General features: G+C 52.8%; 1 protein-coding gene across 3 annotated transcripts in view; it reads right to left on the bottom strand.

The window, feature by feature from the left end:
* Positions 1–9,966: 9,966 nt before the first annotated feature.
* Positions 9,967–23,213, bottom strand: part of FOXO3 (forkhead box O3) — a 104,989-nt gene continuing 91,742 nt past the window's right edge. For 2 of the 3 annotated variants that reach the window (XM_057489467.1, XM_057489469.1), the window contains one exon: positions 9,967–14,491. The gene's annotated coding sequence lies outside the window, so the exon portion shown is untranslated. Of the gene's footprint in view, positions 14,492–16,999; positions 17,382–23,213 lie in introns of those variants that run through there. The other variant, XM_057489468.1, reaches the window with a different exon arrangement.

The following is a 23,213-nucleotide window of genomic DNA, read 5'->3' as shown; positions in this document are numbered from 1 at the left end:
AGGGCCCCGCTCCCCGCGCCTCGCCCTGCGCACGCGAGAACTCGCTCCGGGCCGCCGGGAGCGGGGCCCGAGCTCTCCCACCTGCCTCCCGGCCCCCGGGGTCTGGCAGGGGCGGCTGGGGAACGCAGGCCCGGCGGCGGACGGGGCCCCGCGGGGTCCCTGCACAGGGCCGTTCAGCGCCTCGCGGGCGCCTGCAGACCCCCCTTCCCCTCCGCTCTCCGCACCGACGCACCGTGGCGGGGGCCGTGGGGGCGCAGGGCCGAGGAGGGAGGGGACGGAGGGCGGGGAGACGCTTCCCGGAGCGGGTGGAGGAACCCAGGCCCCCCCAGCGCACGGCCTTTGGCTTCTCCGACCCGCTGCGAGGGGCCCCTGCTGCAGGCGACGGGCCCGCCAGGACACGGTCCACCCTCCAGGGAGCCCCGCCGCCGGGCCCCTGCTTCTCCGCGCTCGGGGGCCTCCTGGGCGCCCGGCTATTCGCTGGGCAGCCCCTGGGTGGGGTCTGTCTAACTCTGGGGGCGTGGGTGGTGGAGGGGCCGAGGAGAAGCCCCACTTCACCCTCCAGCCCCCCTCCCCGTGGGCAGCTTTCTCGGCCCCCGCTGGCCTGCGGAGGCCCCGCTCAGGGCGGCCAAGCCGCGAAGTCCCCGTTTGGAGGACCCCGTTTCCCGACCGCCCTGGCCCAGCGTCAGTAGCAGCATCGCCCCGCAGGAGCGGCAGGCCATTCGCCGCGGGAGCCGCCAGGGCCCCGACAGCGCGTTCACACGCGAAGAGCTCCCTTCTGGGGTGTAAAACCCAGTCCGGAAATCAGAAAAACGACGTTGCCGGCCCAGGTTTCCCCCACGGAGACACCGTCAGCGCCCCTCCTCACAGCCGGGAGGCCTCCTTCCCCGCTGGCCACTGGTTAGGAACTCATGCCCCCAGCGGTGCCAGCCTCCAGGCAGCCTCCTTAACCCCGCGGTGTCCGCAGTGGCTGCCCGGAAGGAGCTTCAGCCTCAGAAACCCTGGGCTGCGCCGAGGCAGCGGGCACCTAGCACATGGAGTCAGTGTTGTGCACGCTGTGCGGTTTTTCCCAATAAACCAAATAAATAATAGTCGTGGCCATTTAGGGTGTGCCTCACGTGCCCTGCCTCCTGGCACCATGAGCTGTCTGTGACCCTCCAGCTTTGCCACCACGCGAGGAGGCCGGAGCCGGTTCGTCTGGCTAATGAGAACCTTGAAGCCGTGCAGCCAGCGAGGAATTTAAACCCGGCTCTGTTCTCTTTTCACCCGTCCTGTCACTTTGAGCAAGACTGGATTGTCAAATGTGCTGAATAAAGATAATCACCACTTTAAACTCTTTAAACCCAGAGAACACTGGGTTGAGAATTGGAAGAAGCAGTTTTTCTCGCCCCCTGAGGGGGCTCGTTGGAAGATGAGACGGATCCAGGTGGGTGCAGCAGCACGAACGCAGAGGGGCCCGTGACACCCAGGGACCCGCCAGGGGCACGGCGCACTCTGACCCCCGAGAGGCTCGCCCACACGCGTCCGAGGGCCTAGGCTTCCGTCCCGTCCGTTGGTCAGAAACAGGCTCTCAGGCACGTGGAAGGCACGGTTATTTTCATGATTCTGGAAGACCAGACGGTTTATCAGACACACTTGCGCCCTCCATGGCTGAGCCTGGCCTGTTACACAGGTACCCACGGGCAGGAGCCGTCTGTCAGCCATCGTCCTCAACCCCACCTCCCTCCCTCGTTTCCACGCCCGCTCTCTGTGAGATGCTTACTCCCCGGTGGAAAAGAATCGGTTAATTAAATTGGATCACCGAGTTTATCTCCAAAGCCCAGAAACAAAGCAAATGCCCTCAGCTGGGGGAATAATAAGCACCACGGTGCGTTCAGACAATGGAACGTCACTCAGCAAGCGAAGGAGCGAAATGCTGTTCCAGCAGCGAGCGCTTCCTGCCGAGTAAAGGAAGCCAGACCCGGAAGGCTGTGCGGCGTGTGCCTCCGCCTGCGCCACGTTCCGCAAGCGAAGACGAGACATCAGCGCTTGCCCGGGAGGTGTTGAAGAAGGATCTGACCGGCGGCGGGTAGCGCCACGGAGTCTGGGGGCGAGGGAACTGCTCTTGACTGGGGTGGTGATGACGTGATGTCTTTGCTAAAATTCATGGAACTGTACACCAAAAAGAATGAATTTTACTGTGGGTAACTTAAAAGACTTTTTTCATTTTTAAAATGAAAAAAATAAACTCCTCTGAGCATTTTTACAAATGGGTCGTAGGGAAAGTAGAGCCATCCACCAGGAGGTCCCCAGTACGGTCGGGTGTGGTGCTGCGTGGGCCGGGCAGTGCGGAGTGGAGTGCGTAGAGTGGTCTAGGAGTTTGGCCCCTGGTTCTCTAACCTGAGTCGGCCGCCATCGCCTGGGTAAGGTGTTCTGTGCACAGGGTCCATGCCTGTGGGATCTGATTCCCTGGATCTGGTCTAAGCCCCGGAATCTGCATTCTGAACAAGCTTCCGTGGTTAACACCGCACTTTTGGGGGCCACTCTCAGGCCTTTCTTCATTATTTGTGAATTGAATTCTTTTGTGAGCAAATCCCTTTTATGCTTCGGAGTTTCCACCAGTAAAACGGGGGCAATTAGCCAGTCTCCCACTTCACAGAGATCTGAGAAGGAAGGGCATTCGGGTGCCCATTGGGGCTGTGTGGAGAAAGTGAAGCTTCCTGCGGCCAGGACTCTCCCCTGGCCTTGATTGGCTGTCTCACTGCACACGTGTGGGTAACATGTTGTTACTGACTTTATATAAACAGCTCCGCCCAGGGCTCTGGGTGACACGGTGGCCCAGCTGCAAGGCTGCAGGAGAGCAGAGATGAGACTGGAGTGGTGGCTGTGCCGGGGACAGAGACTGAGACAGCTGCGCGGGCAGAGAGGCCCGGAGGCAGAGACTGGCTTGCTGCGTGCAGACTTGCTCTGAGTGGACAGGATTCTAGTGACAGACCTGCCACCATGGGGATAAAGTTGGGTATAAACCCTTTCACCCCAAGAATATCTTTTCCAGTAACATGGCATCTTGGGACTTACCCAGCCTCTTGGGAAGTGGTAACTTTCGCCTTAAGGGGTTGTTGTTAACATGAAACTTCATCTCTGAAATGCTTTGTTTTCTCACAGAAAAAAAATGCAAAGCCACAGGCATTGCTTCTGGGATAATAATTCTGAGCTCTAGAACCATTCAAAAGAAGGCAGGATGAGAACCTGGATTCAAATCTCAGTCCCACCACTTCCCACTCGTGATTCTGGGCAAGTGATTTCACATCTTAGAATCTCAAATTCTTGCATTCAAGTTCTTCAGGCGTAAAATGGGGTGATAACTATACCTACTTTGCAGGGATACTATGGGGCTTGAAAGACGCAAGTGGAGGTATTTAGAGGTGAACTGTTATGGCAGCTGAATTTGCAGAAGATTCAGCAAAAGCAAAAACTTATATACATATAAATAAATAAATATGGCAAATGTTAAAAAGAGTTGTTGAGTCTAGGTGGTGGGTATGTGGGTAATCAGTCTTTCAACAATTTTGTACAATTGAAATTTTTCACGATAAAATCAGAAAAAAGGGATGTACCTGAGACCCTCAGCACGCGCCTGTCACTCAGCAGGTCAGAGAGCAGGGGAGGTGGAGACGGCAGGGCCGGCATGGGGAGAAAGGGCTGCAGGCGGTCCAGGGCTGGAGGGGGCGCAGCGGTGCCCAGCCCTGGGAGGGCGAGGCCTGAGCACTGCCCCTCAGGTTCCCACCACCAGAGGGTCTGCATGCGGAAGGGCCCCGCTGTGGTCGGGGGGCTCCTGATACGGCCCCTTCCTTCTCAGGGTTCTGGGGAGAACTAGCTGAGCCACTGTCAGGGGCTTCACGACCTCTTGGTTGGAGCGGCAAACAGGACAGGCAAGGCATCCTTTGGGCCTCTGGAGGGTGTAATTTACAGACCCTCTGAGCCCCCCGACATACAAGAGTCGTGCTCAATAGCTGTCCTGAACCCCAAAGTGTCAATAAATGAGGAATGAATGGCGGGGGTCTGGTCAGCAAAGCCATGAGGACAGCCTGAGGGCTGGTCCCCACTCCCTGCAGCTCCACCCAGCCAAAGGCTGCCCCAGGCCCATGGCTGTTCCTCAAGGGTCTTTCCAGGTCCTGTGCCATGGATCTAACATGCCTAAAGAGGATATATTCGCTTCTTACTGCTGCGGTAACAAATCTCCCCACACACAGTGGCTTAAAAGAACACAATTGTATCATCTTACGATTCTAGGGGTCAGAAGTCCGGAACGCGTCTCACTGGGATAAAACCAAGCAGGGCTGTTTTCCTTTGCTGTGTCCCTTCTGGAAGCTCTTTGGCGAGAATCTGTTTTCTGATGTTTTCTGGCTTCTAGAGGCTGCCCTCATTTCCTGGCTTGTGGCCCTTCCTCTGTCTTCAGAGCCAGTGGCATCCTCCACACAGAGCCCGCTCCCTGGTTCCAACCCTTCTGTCTCCCCCTGCCCCGTCAAGGACCCTTATGATTACACGGGGCAGCCACTCTCATTTTGGAGCTCACTAATCAGCAGCCTGCACTCCCCTTTGCAGATGACAGGTTCCCAGGTTCCAGGGACAAGGACATGGACATCTTTGGGGGCCCATTATTCTGCCCATCATAGAGGATGCTCCTAAATGAATGACCATTTGTACTTTTACCCCCAGGAATTTTCAAACTTCAGTGTGCTTTAGAATCATGGAAAACAGTTTTAAAAAGGCAGAATTTGGGGTCCTGTTGGATTCCGATTTAACACTGAAATATACCCAAGGAATCTGAAGTTTTAGGAAGCTCCCTCATGCCTTCCAAAAAGCACATACTGAAAAAAATCTGCTTTCCTTTGTCACTGGGAAGGGAATAGTGGCTGCACTTTAGAAGCCTAGTTATAAAATCTATGATCTGTGATTTATTGAGCAGTTCCAACATACTAATAAGTGTCAACTAGGTTTATCAAGCATTTGCTAAGTGTGAGCTACTGTTCTACACTAGTCACGCTATGTAGCATCTCATTTAACCTTCACAATAACACAGTGGGGTAAGTTTATTACCATCATCTCTATTTTGCAGAGAAAACAGACATGCAGGGGGTTGAGAAATCCTTTGGAGGCCTGGGGCAGAGGGCCAGGTTGTAGAGAGAAACCATTAAACTTTAGGCCCATGTGGGACTCTGCCTCATATTCCCTTCTGGAAAAGGAATGCCTCACCCTCTGCAAATTACAGACCCAAAGCAGGGTGGTGGCTCTGGTACCTGCTCTGTGGCTGGGCTTGTCATGGCAGCCTCCTGACGTGCGGGCTGTTCGTGAAGTGGGCTCTGCGGGGGGGGTAATGGAGGCCCAGAGACGGGCAACTGACTCGCTCAAGGCCACACAGTGTTGCGTGGCAGAGCTGGGACCGGGAACAAGTGTTGCCCAGTCATCTGAGCTCTTCGTGACAATGACCGCGGCACCCAGCGGGGCATGAGCACACTACTGCCTGACCCCGGAGAGCGTCAGAAAACGAGCAGAGAAACCTCACACGCAGGCTGTCTTTAATGCTTAATTACCATGCCATCTAATTATGCTGATGGGGTTCATTAATAGGTCAAATTTTATGTTTTTATATGATAAAAAGCCAACACCCCAGAGTGGGCCAGCCCCTGCACTCCCGCACGGAGCTCCAGGGATGCTTGTGACCCAGAGCCTGGGCCGCCGCGGGCCCATTCCACAGAGAGGAAACGGAGGCTCCGAGCAGGCAGCCGCCCTGCCCGTCACCACTCAGCTAGTGAGCAGCAGGGCCAGGCACGAATCAAGGCCTCATTCCAAAGCCGAGGTTCCCACCCTGCTCTGGGCCTGGCTCCTCGAGAAGTCATACAAGGCTCCTCTGTCGAGTGACTCAGTTTCCTCTTCCGTAAAAGCCTGCCTCCTGGTTTCGGCATTCCCCAGGGTGACGCCCCTCCACCCCAGGTGCTAACCTGCACAGCAGGGCAGGAGTGGGCCTGGGGGCAGCCACGGGGTGTCCGGGCCTTCCTCGGAGGAGCCCCTGTGCTGGGTGGCAGCGGACCCCTGGGCCCAGCCCCGTCCCCGCCCTGCTCTGAGAGCTCCAGGGCCTGCTCAGGGCCCCAGCGCCCTCCCCAGGCCCAGCCCCTCTCCAGCGCTTGTGCAATCTGCCTATGAATAGGTCTAGGTGTGTGGTTGGTGCCAAAGAGGCCAGACTGTTTGCTCGCTGACAGCTCCCTCTGGCATTCTGGGAGGCAGGGAGCGCAGCTGGAAGGTCCGGCTGACCTGGGCTGGCGGCCCGGCAGGTGGCGTGAGGGGAGGAGCCTGTGGCCAGACTGGAGGGTCAGGCTGGCAGCAGGATCTCAGCGGGCCAGCCCAACAGTGGGGCGCAGCTCGGGGTGCCCCTTCTCCCTTGTTGGCACCGCCAGGCACCCCAGTCTGCCTGCTCAGCCTCTCTCCCACCTCCCTCACCAGCGCTTATCATCCTGGGCACAGATGTCAGGGAGCTTGGAGGGGGACAGGGACAGACAGACTTGCAACTTAACGTTTAAAACATTAAAAATATGAGGCTGTGGGAAAACAGGGATTTTTCTATGTTGCTGGTGGTGTTAACTGGCACAGTGGAGGGCAATTTTGTCGATTTTTATTCAAACCACGAATGTATATGTACCCTTTGACCTGCAATTCCACGTCTGGGCATAAATTCTATGAAGATTCTTACACAGGTATGTAACACAGACATAATGTTATTCTCTGCAGTGTTGCTGACAGTAAATGTTTAGAAATGATATCATGTCTGTCAACAGGAGGCTGCTGACCAAATGAGTAGGATCCGATAATACAGGGGAGACGCTATGCAACCACAGAGGGAGGGTGGGCTCTGTGTGCCGGCATTTCCTCCATGTGTGAGAGATTGTTAACAAAGCAAGATGCCCGACAGTGTGTCTAATGTACTTTTTGTGCAATAAAAAGAGGAATATAAGAATGTGTTTTTATTGCTTCTAGGTGCCTAAGACATTCTGGAAGGACACACAAGAAGCGTGCGGTGGCAGGAGCTGACGCCGAGCCCTGTGGGAGGCCCGCGAACAGGACACGAGGATCATCCCCCTCTTTGTTTTTACCTTTCAGAGCCTCTCCCCAGCCATAGTTCACACTGGCATACACTTATTTTTGTTCTGCTTCTTATTGGTCTTTTATTAATGTATGAGGTCATCATGTAGTAAGAGCAATGGGTAATTCCTAAGAATACATCCAAAATAAACGTTTTCTATGTATATGAGCATTTTCATAATTGTTTTAATAAATGCATATTTTGTTCTGATTAGTTTCTACACTGACATTCAAGATGTTAATAGGAGGAAGTTACGGAAACCCAAATTTATAAAGACACTTTCCAACGGCACTATTCCTTATCGGTCAGATTCCTTTTAAACAGTGTGGTTCCCTCCTCTCCACTCCCACTAATGCCCTTCTCACCCGACCCCCGACTCCCTCCAGTCTTAGAAGGCGAGGAGTCAAAGTCAGCCTCTCCTACGTGGCTCTTCAGAAACTATGTTTATGTTTCTAGAAGTAGCATACTCCCACTCTAATAAATCAGAACACAAGGCAAACAGCAGAAAGAAGTCCCTTGCCTCAGTCCCCAACGTCACCAGCAGCACATTCTTCCTGATTTCCTCTCCATCAGGGCTCTCAGTGCCGCTGGAAAATCACAGGGGTTCCGAGCTGCTGGTCCCTCAGCCCTCGGGGCAATCTGTAGGGCCTGCGGCTGCCAGAGGAACAGCTTGCTGCCAGCCCAGTGGGCCATAAACATCATTTTCTGTGGGTAGCCTCTTGTGAAATGGTTCTAGGATCCCCGTGCCTGTCTCCCTCGGCACCCTCCTCCTGGCACCTGCTTTCTGCAGTGTGCCCGAGGGCCCTTCCGGCAGGCGCCTGCAGGCTTCCCCTTTCGCTAGCAGGGTCCAGGCCACCGGGTCTGCAGCCTTCTGGCAGCCCACTTTTCTTGCCTGACTTCTCACCTGTCTTCCTTGAGCTCTTCAAGCCTCAAATGAGCCCACTACTCAGTCTCCAGAACACGTTCACTCTCCCTTGCCTCCGGCCTTTGTCCCTGAGATGCATCACGTTGCCTTCCCACTCAAATGCTCACGACCTCTGGGCTTGGCTGGTTCCTCTCCCTGTAGCCCAACAGCACTTAGAGGGCTTGTGCCCGCAGGCCTGCGTCCCTCGCTTGAGCTGCGCTGGGCCCCGCTCCCAGCGACACACAGTCCCCGAGGTACAGGAGGTGCTGGCAGGACAGATGAACGTACTCAGAGGTCCTGAGCCGGTATAAGGCCATCGAGACGTTTCTTTCCTGAGTGTGAGTGGGGATATTTGTAGTGTTTCTAGGAAGTCCTCAGAGAAGACAGAACTAAGTTTGTGCTGTTACTGTGTGACCGACACCAGAACTACGCACACACAGTTTGATTTTCTTCAGGTCTTAGGCCTCGCTGAGAGCCTCCCCTTCTAACATCAGAATCTGGAAAATCCTCTCCCCGCAGTCCGTGGAGCCCAGCACCGCTGCTTCTCTTTATTGGAGATGGAAGCAGAGCCAGGACGGAGCCCTTCCATGGAGCCTCCCCCACCCCCAGCCCACCCTGACCTGCCCGGCCTGGCACAGGAGCCGAAGCCCCCACAGCATGACTGCTGCCCACACCCCCCACCCCCAGGCTTCCCTCTTTCCCGTGTTCAGGGGAGTGGCTGTGGGGGAAGGTTGTGGGTGCCCGGCAGAGTGGCTGATTCGTGTCACATCTCCTCACTACGTGAACATTTGCAAAATCACACGCCTGAAGTGTTGTAACCAGTCCAATTTTAATTAATCTGCAAAGACTAACTAGTCCAAATTCTTCCTCTCTAAAACCAGAAGTGGAAACAGTAGAGTCAGCAGGAATTGGCCCTTCATTAGTCAAGGTCGAGCATCCTCCAGCGGATGACCTTGCAGAGGGCAAGGCCCAGGTCCCGTTGGCGCTCAGTGCAGGGTCTGGCCCACTGCCACGCTTGAGACTGACTTGCAATTGTTGACCAATAAGTTGACTTTTAATTAGTTCTTGGTCGAGTCTTTACCTGGGTTGGGAGGACGCTACTGGATTTCTGCCTTTCATCTTTTGGGAGACAATCAAACTGGGAAGCGACCTCTGATGATGACACACTCCTCCCAGCTGGCTTTGGCATGAGAAGATGGTGAGGTCTTACCTTTACAGGTGATTAAAACAGTGGTGAGGACAAGGTTAAGAATGATTCTCCACCAACACAGAATTTATCTCAAAGGGCAAACTTTAAAACCTTTTTCTACCTGCTTGATATGAAGTAGGAATCCATTATGTTGGGACTTTGACCCCAATCCTAAGGCATTTTTAAAACATACCTGCTAAAATGAAATCCACGATCCAGGCGAGTGGGAATAGTTTTGCAGTAGGGCGAGTCCCCCAGCTTGACTGCGCGGCCTTAAACGTACACACAGGACATGCCTAATTGGCTGCCAGAAGCCTGAAGTTGTTTGACTCTCCACATGCAGGACACAGTCCATGACGGGTGCTTGTCTGCTGCACACGGGTGGGTGAACCTCATCAGAACACAACTCTGACAGGCCGGAACCTCCGACACTCAGTGAGGGCAGGGAGCCTGGATCTGGCCTCCGTGCCTGGAAGCTTCTGGAGGGCAGCGACTCCGTGCTCCCCGGAGGCGGCCTCAGCCACGTGGACAGCGCCGCTGAGCTGCTTTTACTAAGCCATCTGGTCGTCAGTGGAGGCCCAAAGTGGGCCCGAGAGAGTCTGCTGAGACTCACCTGGTTCAGAGACCTCAGGATAGAGGCTGTGCCTCTCCCAGCCTATGAAGCAATCCCACAGGAAGACCCGGAGATATGCTCCACTATTTCACGTCTGGGGTGAAGGAAGGAGGGAGGGAGAATGAAAAACTTCTTAGAGTAAGACAGAAGGTCACTGATGCTTTATTTACATGCGTCACCATCTTTTACAAACTAGATGATGGCTTTAAATGGAATACACAAGGCAATATCTACAAACACTGAGGAAAGTACTGCATCTCCATTTCATTTGGAAAGGGGAAGGTTCCCAAATCAAACTGGTTTTGATTCTTGAAAAGAAAGACGGTAGAGTTAATTCATGGCAACATACAGTTAGATAAAATCCTCAGGGAGAATGCAACATGATAGTGTTCGCTCTGAAAGAAAGGATGAGGCGCTTCAAACCAAAGTGTCGACTGCCTGACTCTTAGGGGCTGAGTATGGCCACGCACCACACTGAATTACAGTCTGTATGGGGTGTGAGTGAGGAACTGAAACAGGTAAGACAGTTTTACAGATACTGTATACAGATTTTTTTCCATTCATGCAACTTTTTTTCTTAAAAAAAAGTTAAACATGTGAAGCCAAAATTCACAATACATTTTTTTAAATATTAACTAATTTTTCTGGTCCTCCTTCACACCTGTTTACATTTCCTGTGTACAAAACGTGCTGGGACAAATATACAAGAGAAGACTGATTGCCAGGCAATGAGATAATTGGGGAGGAGTAAGTGACCAGGCACACAGGTTTTTAAAGCAGCCGCACAAATATTTCTGGAGTGTGGCAGAGGCCTCAGAACCAATCATTCATCAGAAGAAAGAAAAATAAACCCACACATAAATAAAACTAAACAAGAGGGAAATAGTTCACTCATTCAAACTGCATAAAACACTCCCACCAAAGATCTGGATCAAATGTACTTGTTTCAGCTCCTTGGGCACCTCTGTTAGGATGTGACAGCTGGGATTTCACCTCCTGCCGTGGTGCTCCCCCGCCCCCGTCTCTGGGGCAGGCTGGCTTTCTCGTACCTCTTTCCCAGTGATTGCTTTTCTACAAAAAAGTTTACTTTTCTTAATTAAAAAAAAATTATGCCTAATCATATAGTGTTCCCTAAATATAGCAAGAAAAAGGAAATCAGAGTTCAGAGCTGTAGGGTTTTGTTTCTGCTTTCAGAGAAAAAGGGTCATACTTTTGTTCCCCACTGACAGCGTGTGGCATCAGCATGTGCGACGGGACTGGTGTTCCCAAGGGATCAGGGTTCCCTTATTCTTTGAGTGGGGCTCCTTAGGTAGAGATAAGGTCTGCTCCCAGCATCGTTAGCAAGTTCGGAAGCCGCCTGAAAGGACACCACGAGCTGGGTACACACAGGCCCCGAGCAGTGAGCCTCCTCCCTCAGGGTGGGAAAGTGACACACACACACGCCAAAACCCACCACCACACACACGCACATGCACACACTCTCATATTGTCTTCCACATGTGTGCAGCTCCTCCCACTGGGAAAGACAAACTTCTTAAAGTTAAAAAAATACGTGTTTCAGCAATCATTATATTGTAGAGGATGCAATAAAGGAAGCCAACCTCCGATTCATTCACAGTTCATGGGGTTCGCCAACCCTGGCAGTCAGGCCTCACACCAGGACAGTGAAGGCTTATGATAAAGCTCTTTTCTGACTTTGGTAAAAGGTATCGGGTTTTGGAGTCCTGAAGAGAACCAGAGCCCCAGGGTGCCTGTCATACTTTGAACACCAGTCCTCTTTCTGATTTCCCACCAGCAAGTAGAAGGTACCCTGGGCAGCTTATTTAGAGGCTGGCAGAAGCCTCAGGTAGAGCTCATCGGGATGCAAACGTCACAGCTTCCAGGCTCGCTGGGGCTACTAAATACTCTGTGGAGATGCTCCAGGTCACTCACTGTGAGGGACCCCTGACCCTCAGCACGCACCTGGTGGCTGGCAGCTGTCCCTTCTTGAAAGCAGGGTCTCTTAAGTGAGAGGACTGAGGTCACACCTCTGCCCAGTCTGCCCGCCTCAGAACCCAGTGGGCGAGTCTAGCGGAGCCGGGCCTCTGGGCGGGAAGCCCGGGTGGCCAAGGCTGAGCGGGGCTGCTGCCCCATCCCATTCCGGCCTCACCCCCTCCTGGGGCCGATGCTGGCTCCTGACGGCTCTGACCTCAGCTCTCGACGACGCTCCGCATGGAGATGCTCTTGCGGTCACAGTATCCTCCCCGTCCACGCTCCTGACGGGCTCTGGGCTGCCTGCTCTCCTACTGCCTCGGTCCCTCCCTCAGCTGTTTTAGGTTAAGTTATAATCTGCTTCTGGGTATTTTGTAAGACATTCTGCCTGAAATTTAATAAACATTGAGAGGAAAAAAAAAAGAAATACCACAAATCTGAAAGGAATTCAACAGTTGGAGTTGAAACCCATGGAGGGTGGCTTTCCTCACTCCCAAAGTTGCTCCCAGGGTCTACAAAACTGCAAGGGTGAATGGCTACTCGTTAGCCTGTCTCTCTGAGCTCAGGGGAGCTCTCGGGGCTCTGCCTGGCATTGGGCACCCCCACCCCACTCCCTGCAGCGGCCGCTGCCATCTCAGAACTGCAGCCTCACCCAGCGGTGCCACGTCAAGCCCCAGAGGGGCAGCCTCCCTCGCTGACACGGCACAGTGTGTGTGTCCAGCAGATGACCAAAGAATCAAGAAGCGGCCAGCATTATTGTAAAAAAAATAGTTAGCAAAAGCCTGTCTCACTGACAAGCAGACCACGTGAATAGGATACATGTTTAAAAAAAAATTATACATACTTTTAAAATGAAGATTATAAATGTGTAGCAGTTTAGAAAAGGCGTTATGCTACAGGTCTACTATAATCACAACTGCACAATTTACAGAATCAGTAAGAGGTGGGGTGAAAGCAACAGGGCCACTGAGCGACGGCCCCAACGAGGCAGGAGGGATGTGTGACAATGCCAAATGGAGCTTCCATTATGCAGGAGCTGTTACCCCCCCCACCACCACCACCCAAGAGGAATTACAAAGCAAAGGTGCACAGGGGCCCCTGGCGGCGAGCAGCGGGGGAAGGAGCCGCGCCCACCGCACGGTGCAAGCGTCAGTGAGAACTCATGCAGGGAGGTCTGTGGTGGAATACCAGCCTGTGTTCCTAACGTCCATGCAGAATGCTCCGTTGCTGTACTGTACATGATAAAATATATTTATACATTTATATGCCTAATGCCTTTTATGCAAATAAAAGAGTCTTCATATACCACTTTGGAGAAGTATGCATACACTGTGCTATCAGAGCGTCATCACCCCAGCTTCCTACGTACCAAAGGTGTTCCCAGCTATCTGTCTACCGAGGGTAACTAATATAATCACACTTTCCAGGTCAAACAGAAGCACCTACACAGCACCATGACTTCTTGAAAACAAAATGAAATCCAGAGAAGCAAGAAAGTGGGGGAAAAAACCTTAAAACTGCCCTATCTTATACTTCCATTGTCACTTGTATAATTACAATCTAAGCTTATATATATATGTACATATATACATACATACATATATAAAATCAATTTGTATGCTACTGCCTCTCACACATCTAGCAGATCGGATCATACACAGAAAGGCTGAAAGTAATCAAGGGTGTGTATTTAGGAAAATAGTGACTTCGGTTTGTACTTTTCACACATTTCTCACTGCAGGTTTAATGCTCACCTGGAAGTTCATTTCTTCTGCAAAGCAAAATAGGACTTTTTTCCCTCTTTAAAAGTAAACCCTGAAGTGGCATTTGGCAGTGCGTGGACAGACGAGCTCCTTTCTGCCTGGAGCAGGTCCTCGTTTCTAACCAACGTCCCTTCACTGCTCACTGCATTAGCTGAGGCTGCTGACGGGAGGCGACAGGCCCTACTTGTCTGGCAACTGCAGAGCAGGCGTGAGGGCCTGACCCCTGACCCCTGACCACCCGGCGTGGGGCCGAAACACATGCGGCCTGGGCAGCGCGCCAACGCTTCCACCTGTGCACAGCCCAGTCCCTGACTGTGTGCACAGCCAACATGTGTGCTGTTGCTCAGTTTTTAGAAAAGAGTAGTTCTCTAACAAACAAAAGAAGAAAGCAATCCCCCTCTAGTTTGTGCAGCTTGTTAGTTTATGATGGAGTTCCATGGCCCCGTGCTCGTGATGCCAAAGCCAGAATGGTAACGGGTACAGTTTCCTTGTTTCTAAATCTGCCAGGTCAAAGATGATCAACATTTTAACATAAAAATACTGCAAGTTAATGCATGAGAAAAACTCAAAAGTCAGGAAAAACAAACACAAAAACAACACTTAAAACATCCCATAACCCATCGCAGTATTTAACCACCACAGACAGCCAGTGGGGGCTCCGGGTGTGCTCTGGAGGAGGTGGGGTGCTGACCGGGCGCTGTCCTTCGCTGGCAGGTGGCTCATCGCCCGTAGAGGAAGATTCTGCATACTGTGCACAGGGTCCTGTTCCAAGGGTAGGTGCTTCCCCTGGGGCAGGGGCCGTTACCAGTCTCCGCTGGGCTAGGAACATGGTGTGGGACTCACAAAGGCGTTAAGCTGTAAACGGTATCATTGTCCACTTGCTGAGAGCAGATTTGGCAAAGGGTTTTCTCTGTAGGTCTTGTGTCAGTTTGAGGGTCTACAGGAGGAGAAAAGAAAACCAGAGATGATTCAGGACATTCAAGCAGTCAGAGCGGCACCTCCAGGTCCTGCTTCAGCAGCCCCGCCGCCCCCTCCTCACCCCCACTCTGAGCCAAGGGCCTCCGGGTGCAGCTGTCTGCTTCGCTTCACCAGCTTCAAGAGTCTGCAAACAGGACAAAGCGTGGAGACTACTCACCTCGTTTCTGTGCTTGATCACAAAAAGCTCTCAGGTTGAAAAGCCTGGGGGAGGTGGAGCCACTCGTGTTTGGAGGCTAACAAGGAAAGGCGAGCCCAGGGTGTGCCAGCAGGCCGCCCAGGGTGCAGACGGAGTTCCGCTCCAGCCTTCTGGAGGGCGTCTGGGACACTGGACTTCTCTGCTGAAGCCAGGGGTCTGGTCACCCTAAGTGGACCAGCTGGGCTTCTCTGGTTCTCCCCCAGGGGCTGTGTGGACCCCAAATCCTATACCAGGCCAGGTGAAACCGGCCCCTTTCCAAAGGCTTAATCTGCACCGCTGGGTGGGGGAATCTTCTACCCCCACTATAAAGGAGTAAGTCATCTCCACGTGGGCTGCCTTACAAATTTGTTTATATTAAAAATCTACAGAAAATATCTGTATCACACACACATATGGCCACAAAAAACATCCCACAAAACATCCCTTTAATAATTAGCATTATTTTTCCCCAGTCTTCAATGTAAGGCACGAAAGAGGCCCTCTCAGAGAGTCTGAATTCACACAAGTCTTCCACAGACCATGTGGCCACCAAGCCCAGGGACACTGGAGGACTGGGAGAAAGAGCAGTATATTCAGAGATGCGGCTGCAGGGACGGACATGACAGGCCTACAGAATGAGACCTTCGGTTTGCAGGGACAGGGTTGGCTGTGGTGGTAGATAAAACACAGGTTCCAGGCCAGGAAATGCAGAGCGTGGCCGTGGAGCTACCGCAGCTCACAGTGTTCTGGGCAGATAAAGTGGATGGGCACTGAAGCATCAGTGAGCTCACAAACAGAGACTCACACGCAGTCAAACACACTCAGCCACAAGCACACAGACATACATTCAGACACACACACTCACTCCATCCATGAAATGTCATGTAAACCCATCTGCAGCTGTCGCACATGTACGCGTGACCTCCATCTCCTCTGCGGCCGGACTAGCCGGCGCTTACTCGCACTCCCAACGCGCAGGAGCTGGCGGGGCCCGGTGTCTGCCACACCGCAGGCCCTGGGCGCAGCAACCCTGTTATGGCCCCAACGTAAGGACCCTGGCTTTCAGCAGGGGCACAGGCAACAGAGCAGGAGACAGCCCTTCTCCTGCCCCCAGATCCCGCCACCCGGCTGGTGGCCTCTCGGAGGGTTTCTCTGCTCTGTAAGGTGCTGGGCAGCATCACCGCGGCCTGTACAAGAGCAGCTTGTTGCTTCAGGGGAGGCGGGCTCTGTGAGGCACTCTGCCTGCTGGGGTCACGCCCTTCCCCTTCTCTCCTCACCCCGAGGTTTGAGGGGCAGGGTGCGATACAGTCCTGTGCAAGGGGGTTTGGGTTTCCCTTCCCAGCAGTGCCTGGTAACCCACCCCTAACATCACTATGCAGTGAGGCATCAGGGGACCGACTACCCAAGTCCCAACCTGGACAACTTACTGCAAGTGCCCAGGGAGAAGCTGCAGGGCATTGCCTAACTCACACCCCACCCCTGGTTCCCTTTGGTGTTAATTATCCAGCCAAGGGCCCAGTGCGAGGGGAAGGTGACTCAGCGCACTCCCTGAGAGCAGAGGCAGGGCGTGCAGCCTGCTCCAATGCTGGAGCTGGGGCAGCACAGGAGGGACGCAAGCAGAGAGCACCTCCGAGTCCCAACGCGGCACCCTAAGTGGACCAGGCTGCCTAGGGCACTGCCACCCACAGCTCCCGCCAAACGCCCCTTCCTTCACCGGAGGGCCCGGCCCCTCGGGGGAGTTCGCCCGTTAGGAGGGGGCGCCCTCCCCACTGCTCTCTCCCCTGCTGCGGCTGGTGCCCGGGACCCCGGGGCGCGCCGTCCTGCACTTCCCGGGGCCTCACCACTGACGCCCCCGCGTGCTTGGGTGCCAGCCTGGGCCTGGAGGTGCGGTGCACAGGGGCCCAGGCCTACAGGCAGCTCTCACAGAGGACAAAATTAATACAGAGACTCCTGCTCCATGGGACAGAGGTAACTGGTTCCTCCACAACTGAGGGCAAACGGGCTGTGAAAACTAAAGGAAGATAAATATAATCATGTAAGAGGAACACCGGAATCGCCACTCTGAGGAAGACCTCTTGGCTGAAAAGTCCTAAGGAGAGCAGCCCCTCACCTGCCTTAGATTTTTAACCATTGTTTGGTGGCTCCATTTGCACACGTTTCTCTGACTTCACCGAGCCCTGGGAGAACAGAGGAAGCACGTTTGGCAAGAGGCCGGCTCTGATGTGGGGACTGACTGGTACGTAGGGTGGGTTCACATTTCATGGCTTTCAATGAAGCTCTCGGCACTCTTAACACTGTTCGGAGTAAAACACTTTAGGTAGCTGGGAGGTTTATGGATGTTGATGCCCTTCTAAGTTTAAAAACACATTGTACTAAGCAAAACTTTGGAAGGAAGAGCAAGCACACAGCTGAAGGGACTCAGAGCAATCACACTGCAGTTACTAGGCAACGGGCCAAGTAACAAAACAGATGAAACGTCCCGTCCTATCAGCGACTTTCATTAACAGGGGCCGAGCACATCCTTCCCCTCCCTGCCCAGCAAGAAGTCTGAAATCGGGCTGTTGATGCGAGGAAAATGAAACAGGGAGATCAGATGATGAACTTGTTCTAAAAATATCTGTGGATGCTGTCATCCAGTCTCTGGTGAGAGTGAGTCCCTCTGTGGTCTTGGCATCTGTAGGGACGACAAGTTTCTGCCTAATTAGCACAACTAAATCACATGACGTTCTAGGAAGAAGGGTGACGCCTCCAAAAAATTCTACACAAAACATAACCCCAATCAACTTCAATCTGGGAAGAAAACATAAATGCTCCTACTGCTCCTGCTCCTCCCACAACTTAGTTTTGCTGTCAGAAATTCAGATTTCTCAGTAGGGTTTTTATCTTCTTGGCAGAGAGGAAGGAACAGGACCCCAATACCGATTCGACATGGGAGGAAAAGGGGCCAGCGGGATGCACCCCTTGCATCCACATGCTGCTTTGCTAGCTAAAACTAAGCGACGTTTGGAGGAAAGTCTGCAAATTAAAGACATACCACTTCCCTCATGCTTTATACACAGGCGTAGTTTAAGCCAAACCTGCAGCCCCTGGGGCAAGCCGGGGACTAAATAGGGAACGTTTAGGAACTGAATCCATGTTCACTCCTGGGCAGGCAGATACTCATGGAGAAGGTGAAGCCTAAAGTACGTTACAGGGAAGCCTAAAGTAAGCAGCTTTCTGTGGCAGAGGCAATTCTCAGGGAGAAACCGGAGGGACTCAGCTATATACACTTCTTTTTTAAAGCTTAGTTGCTGAAGAAGCTTGACTTGCCTAAGTATTTGTTCTGCTATCTCCCAGGGATTCCTGGGCTTTCCAGGTGGTAGGGGCAGCCCGTCTATGGAGGCCGGCGACAGCTCCTCATGAGCCCTAGGACACCGTGGAACCTGGGACCGTGTGGGCTGCCCTTCCAGCCAGCCTTCGCCCTGTGCTGGTGGGACCAGGCGCGGGTCCAGGGGACCAGCAACCCTGACAGCCCTTCGCAGCTGAGAGACCAAGAGCAGGCTGACCTGCAGAGGCACAGACCTCCCTTTGCCCGCTTGCAGGGACTGCTGATGGTTAAGGTAAGCTTGACTGATGAATGCCCTCTTTCCCTCTTGATGTTGGGACAGGCATTATGTTAGCCAATCTGTCATCCAGTGTCAAAGATGGTGAGTGACAGGGCAAAGTTGCAGAAATCTCACATTTTCTGAAGACACTTAAGATTTTCAAACTACAAAGGATAGCATGTGTAGTTCTGGATGACATTATTTTCAAGAACTGTTTTTTTTTTTTGGCAAAAGCCTTTTAAAAGGTGTTTGGGCCCTCTCTGGATTTGTGGTTTTGTAAACTTGATTATAATATCCCAAAACCTTAGCTGGCAGAGACCTGTGGGGTCAGGTGCCACCATCCTCACCCAGGCTTTACTTCCACTACTGTGGATGGGAACACACCCACCTTGTCTGGTGGGCTGGGTCCAGCCAAACTGCCCTCTTTGCTCTCTCCACCCATGTGAATCACACCATACATCCAGACGCTCCTGCAGCCCCACCTTCCCCAGGCTGTCCTCTACTCAGCCCCTAAGCCCCTCACCCTGCACCTAACCATACAGCGGCCAGAATGGTTACTGGTTCAGACACTGAGCCCCCAACATGTTGAACTCCTTGAAAGCAGAGCAAAGCCTTGAAATCAGACACTTCTGGAACACATACTACTTTGAGAGCACTGTCTTAGGCACAGTATTTGCCCTCAAGAAGCCCACATTCCAATCAGGGACACATTTTCTTCACGTCCCAAGTAGCCTGGAAAGTTGAACTTTAGAATAGGTGCACAATGTCGCTGAAGAAACCCTCCCGGAACCCGCCCTCTCTTCCCCTCTGCCAATTCAAATACTTAACATCCTTTAAGTGCTACAGCTTCCATGAGGCATTTTAAACCTACTCACATTTGCTAAGACTTAATCTTATTTGAATCCAGGCAGAACCTACCACTGTGGAACAAGACCTAGAATTTTAATGCCCTTTTTGGGAAGGATGGCTCCTGATTACGCTTTCAAAACTTCTGTTTCTTATAAGATACAACCTCCTAAGGATCAATAATACAAGGCACAATTTTAACATTCAACTAATTTAATCTTTACAAAAAAATGATTAAAGAGATTTTAAATAGAATTTAATGAAGAATTTGCCTCTCCCATCCTACCATACACATCCTTAATCATCAGCCCCCAAACGAAGAGTCTTGTTTTTCTAGCTCTTAAATCGCTGCCATTGCCAAAGTGGGTCGCCATCTACAAACAAAAGGGCATTGCATCCCAGAAGGGCAGTGCAGAGCTGTTGGCCTGACGGGCACACCACCCTGCTTGTGTCTGAAGGCAGCCTCACTCCGTGATTCTCCAGTGCATTTTGGGGGGTGACTGGGAGCACAGCCCCCTTCCGGCAGGGCCAGGCCCTCACGTCTAAGGGGTCTGCTGCCAGGTACAGAAGGGGGTTCTGCAAAGTTGGCCCTTGCTGCTTTAGATACACAGGGTTCTGAAGGAAATCTAATTTTTCTGTAAGTGATTCTGCAACTGAAAACCCCAGATCAGCTATTTGTGTCCCACAGGCAGCCTGAACTACTCACCCACGGGTCAGGCGCGACCAGGACGTGCAGGTCACACAGAAGGGGCAGCAGAGGAAGGAGGCCAAGAAGGCACCGGAAGGAGGGTCTTCAGAGGGACCCCCGGCCTGGTAGGGACAGAGGCCACTCCGACATGGGGGTCTGGCCTTGCCAGCGCTGTGGCGGGGACTGCCGGCAGCTCCCTCCCATGGTGCCCAGCCCACAGGGCAGCCGAACTGACTGGGCTGAGCAGGGAAGGACTGAGGACTCAGGGGAAGGCAAAGGGGACACCTTCTGACAGGCGTGTCCATCAGGACCTATCCTATATTCTGATCACTCATAGATCCATCAGGCTGTATTGCTTTCTGATCATTTCTGAACATACAAATGACCAATGAAGTTCCAATTAATTACAGTGACGTGTACACAAGCGAAGGCCCAGTGGAAATTAATTTTAAATTTCAACCTCAGAACCTCTGGCCTTGACTTTTGGCTACTCATTTCCCTTAAGGAGTCAAATCACACACTCCACAGATAGGAATGCTTTAAATAAAAATCTTATGGTCCAGACTTCTTTGGCCAGAGAGAGAAGGAGGGGGGGGGAGGGGAGAGCAGGCACAACGACGCACAAACCCTCCACCGGACCAAGACTGGGTCACCGCTCAGAGCCACAGGCACCACCTGCGGGGCCTTCGTGACCAAGTGACTTGCACCCTCTGATCGATGAACGCCGTGCGCTTAGCAAAAAGGCTGTTTGAGAAACAGAAGACCTAGAGTCACAGAGCAAGGTCCACATCTGGTCCTGGGGAGCGGAGCGAAGCGATGCACCTCTGCCAGGTGCTCCTCACAGAGTGCCACGTGTCAGCTCGGCTGGGCCCGCTTCCCTGGGAGGGAAGCCCCTGGAGAAGAAAAGCCTGCTTTCTCTGGGTTTCCACTGAGCTTAGCACTCGAAGAGATCTTAAGGATACACTGCTCATGTTATCCGAACCCAAAATCGTTTGGCTCCTGGGGTTCAGGCCGGGCTGCTGCCAGCGTTATGCTTTTGAGTGTCTCGCAATCTTCCTGCTCCCAAGAAGCCTTGGGGGACTGGAACCGCTATTTCTCTGTGTGGCCGGGCAGCCTGGCAGCAGGAAGGGGACTGGACTCCCGGGCTCCATCCAACAGGAAGAGGCACACCCTGAGGTAAGACGGAGGGAGCAGGGCCAGGCGTTCCCCTCTGCACAGAATGCTGCCACATACCCTGGGCACCTGGGGAAGCTGAGGCTAGACAGCAAGGACAATGCTGCAAAGGTGCTGACAGACCACTCTGGGTGCCACGGACAAACTCCTCTCTCCATCTGCGGTGGAAATTTCCTTTGTCAGTGGAAACACAGTGTCTTTCATGGGTCCTCCAAACCGGGAGGCAGGACTCCTAGGGGACTTCAGAGGCATTGCTCAACAGGAACTATTGTACGTTTTCAGTGAAGAGAGAACTGACGGGCTCCAAGAGCAGCTGCTCTTCCTGCCGGTGGTGCGAGGCCAGCTCGGCTGCTCCCTTCATTCTACACTACTCTCCGGAGCCATTCCAAGTAAGAATAAACATTAAATAACATTTTAAAATATTGCCAGAGGGCTTCAGCTCACACCAGAGCTAGTCCATACAAGAGCTCTGTGGGGTAGGCTCTCTTCTGAAGCTGTTTCACAGCAGAGCAACAGGCTCAGTGAGCGGACTGGTTCAAGACGCACAGCCGCAGAAAAGGCAGCCGCGCCCCTGTGCCAGGGCGCACGGACCACCGTGGCCCTGAGCCTGGGGTGCACTGCAGCAGAGGCAGTTTAAACCCATGGGTGTCCTCAGAGCAGAGCCCCAGGGAGAGCAAGCCCACAGCGAGGGCCCTGCAGGACTGTGCGCAGAGACCAGGGCCTGCGTTTCGCCTGAGCCCCACCCTGCCAGGATGGGGCCTGAGTAGCAGGGCCCCAGCTCCTGCCTCCCAAGGTGGACGGGGCAAACTGTGCAATGACGGAACAGGACACCTGAGAGCAGGGTCGCTCCAGAAGGCAAGCGTGTTGGCAGTCTTGTCCTCTGACGACCAGTCACAAGAGCACCACCTTCCAAACCAGCTATGCAGGCCTGGACAGGGGCACCCTCACCCCCGTGCCACGGGTACTCCATAAACGAGTTCAGTGAGTTCAGGCTTGAGCACTCCTACCCACTTGGGGCCTGCCACTGTGCCAGGCAGCTCGTCTATCCAGGAGCGGAACCCACTCCACGGCTGAGAAAAGCTTGGGACACAACAAGGGCATAAAACCTCAGTGACAAGAGGGAAAAAGCAGAGTCTCTGGTTCTCGAGGGGTGCCTGACCTTGTTCAGCAATAGTCAAGGCAAGATTTCTTAGGGGGTTCCTTAGAATACTGGTCCTCTGGTTCTTGAAGAAAAATAATTTGATTCAAGATCTCAAAAGCATTTAGGAAACACTGCAATCCTACTCTAGAAGGTTCCTGGGGCATATGAACTTTCAAGGCTCTGAGCAGTCCCACTGGAAACAACTCTATTTCAGTTTAACATGGTATTCCTCACACTCGTTCAACCACAGAATCCGTTTCCACTTAACACCCATGAGTGTCTTGAGGATCTAATATTCTGTGAAATACTTTGACAAACACTAACTTACAGGGCCTCTAAATATCTGAAGTGCCACTACTTTGCAAAACAAAATTTTATTTTAGTTTTGGAAACTTTAAAGTTCAAAACAATTTGGAGGATGGGGGAAAGCAATGTTTTCAAACCAAATGAACACCTAACAAAACCAGGCGATGGCTCTTTCAATGTGGAAGGAAAATTCAGTATTAACATGTGTCTCCAAGTTGAGAAAAGAACGCGCTCAGCAAATGTCCCTCCACCTGCGCCAGGGGCCAAAGCAGGCCTCGGGCAGGCCAGACCCTGGCGATGGCACAGCAGCGGATCCCAGCAAGACCTTCTGTCCAGTCTGTGGAGAAAGGCAGGCCTGGGAGCCACACAGACAGCTGCTGCAGGAAGACCCTCCTTGTAACAGAAAATGCTACTTATAAGATGTTAAATATTGAGCATTGTGAACCCTCTAAAAAGCAGCATTTAACAGGAACTTAAAGTTAACAAGAATTTCCAGTAGCAGTTCTGGTGATTTTTGCCCTACATATTTATGCTCCAAATAAGCTCTGTAGCCAAAAAAGACCTCTGGAAAGCCATTTATAAATGTGACTGCTTGAAGGGAGAGTGGTGCAGGCTGTCCCAGCATGAAGCAGGCTGGCTGAGGTGACCAGGGTGCATCACGGGCAGGCCCCCGGGGCTGCGTGCCCCCCTCCAGGACAGAGTGTATGGAGTGCACAGCCCTGCTGATGTTCCTGCACTGCTGTCAACACCAAAAGGACCCTGAGAGCC

The sequence above is a fragment of the Manis pentadactyla genome, chromosome 12, assembly GCF_030020395.1.
Source record: "Manis pentadactyla isolate mManPen7 chromosome 12, mManPen7.hap1, whole genome shotgun sequence".
Lineage (NCBI taxonomy): Eukaryota > Metazoa > Chordata > Mammalia > Pholidota > Manidae > Manis > Manis pentadactyla.
Note: the sequence above shows the minus strand (reverse complement) of the source record. Positions and strands in the feature narration are given on the sequence as shown.